Source organism: Sinocyclocheilus grahami, unplaced genomic scaffold (assembly GCF_001515645.1).
Source record: "Sinocyclocheilus grahami isolate Dianchi unplaced genomic scaffold, SAMN03320097.WGS_v1.1 scaffold188.1, whole genome shotgun sequence".
NCBI lineage: Eukaryota > Metazoa > Chordata > Actinopteri > Cypriniformes > Cyprinidae > Sinocyclocheilus > Sinocyclocheilus grahami.
Genome location: NW_015505367.1, coordinates 648452 through 650576, shown reverse-complemented (window position 1 = coordinate 650576; position 2125 = coordinate 648452). Strand labels below are relative to the sequence as shown.

The 2125-nt window shown below is 40.0% G+C and overlaps 1 protein-coding gene across 4 annotated transcripts in view; it reads right to left on the bottom strand.

Annotated features, from left to right (window-relative positions):
• The window catches only part of dpydb (dihydropyrimidine dehydrogenase b), a 168681-nt gene that overhangs the window by 40731 nt on the left and 125825 nt on the right, over positions 1–2125 (bottom strand). The window lies entirely within an intron of this gene.

The window sequence follows — 2125 nt, the reverse complement described above, 5'->3', positions numbered from 1 at the left end:
CTAGAGAACATTGATGAGCTTCTTGTGTTCCCTGCCTTGGTCCCTGAAACCAGGAATGCACTGCCTGTGTTGTCTGTCTCTGTTTTCTCTAGGCCCCAGTCTCTGCCATGGGTCCCGGCTCCGTCCGCTCTGCCGTGGGGGTTCTCTGCTCCGCCGTGGTGGTCTACTGTCTGGCTCTGGTGGTCTTCTGCTCCGCCATGGGGATCTTCGGTCCCATCTGCTCTGCTGTGGTGGTCCTCGGCTCCACCTGTACTGCCTGCTCCACCCTGGCTCCCTGCACTGCCGGCTCTGCCTCAGTCCCTGGTCTGTCCACTTCCATGTGAACCTGGCCCTCCGTCCCTCCCCCTGTTCCACTACTATGGACTCTTACACCACACCACTGTTGCACTTCACCCGGACTACAGTTCCCATCATCCATTGCACTGATTACACACACACAGTTGATTGTACACAGCACTGATTGCACACAGCTGTCATCAATCACACCTTCCCTATATAACACTCACTCTAATCCCCGTCAAGCTGCCGAGCATTGTTTAGCATATATCACTCACCTAGCGATAGCTACTCTACGGAGCCCGTTAGTTTTCATAGCCTTACCTTAGTCTTGCCTTGTCTGGTTTCTTGTATCCTGATCTTTGCCTGTGTACCTCGGATTCCCCCTCTCGTCTTGCCCTATTCAGATACTGTTTGCCCCTGCCTGGACCTTTGCATTGTACTTGGATTTACCCCTCTAGTCTCGCCCTGTTAATTCTGTTCGCCGATCGTAGACCCACGCTAGTCCTAGGAATATTCTTGTGTCTTGCCCTCTATATACCCGTTGCCATTATCTGACCCTTGCCTGTCTCTAACCATGTCTACGAATAAAGCCTTGCATTTGTATCCGCACGTCTCATGTCTTGTCAGCCCCGTAACAGAAGGCCTATACACTACCAGTCAAACGTTTTTGAACGTAAGATTTTTAATGCTTTTTAAAGATGTCTCCTCTGCTCACCAAGCCTGCATTTATTTGATCCAAAATACAACAAAAGCAGTAATATTGTGAAATATTTTTACTATTTAAAATAACTGTTTTCTATTTGAATATATTTTAAAATGTAATTTATTCCTGATTTCAAAGCTGGATTTCAAAGCTGAATTTTTAGCATCATTACTCAAGTCACATGATCCTTCAGAAATCATTCAAATATTCTGATTTGCTGCTCAAAAAAAAAAAATATATTTTTATTATGTTGAAAACAGCTGAGTAGAATTTTTCAGATGATGAATAGAACAGCATTTATCTGAAATGGAAATATTTTGTAGCATTATGAATGTCTTTATCATCACTTTTGATCAATTTAAAGCATCCTTGCTAAATAAAAGTATTAATTTCTTCCCCCCCCCAAAAAAATCTACTGACTCCAAGCTCTTGAATTGTAGTGTATAATGTTACAAAAGCTTTTTATTTCAGATAAATGCTGATCTTTTGATCTTTCTATTCATCAAAGAATCCCGAAAAAAATGTACTCAACTGTTTTAAATTTTGATAATAATAATAATAATAATAAATGTTTCTTGAACAACAAATCAGCATATTAGAATGATTTCTGAAGGATCATGTGACACTGAAGACTGGAGTAATGATGCTGAAAATTTAGCTTTGATCACAGAAATAAATGACATTTTAATATATATTTAAATAGAAAACAGTTGTTTTAAATAGTAAAAAGCAAAAAAAATTAAAATTCTGTCGGCCCCTTAAGTGCATCGGCCCACCGGGAAAATGCCCGGTATGCCCGATTACCAATCCAGGCCTGATCATGACACACTAAAGACTGGAGTAATGATGCTGAAAATTTAGCTTTGATCACAGAAATAAATGACATTTTAATATATATTTAAATAGAAAACAGTTGTTTTAAATAGTAAAAAGCAAAAAAAATTAAAATTCTGTCGGCCCCTTAAGTGCATCGGCCCACCGGGAAAATGCCCGGTATGCCCGATTACCAATCCAGGCCTGATCATGAGACACTAAAGACTGGAGTAATGGCAGCTGAAAATTCAGCTTTTCCAGCACTGGAATAAATTACATTCAAAACACACACGTACACACTATATATATATATATATATATATATATATA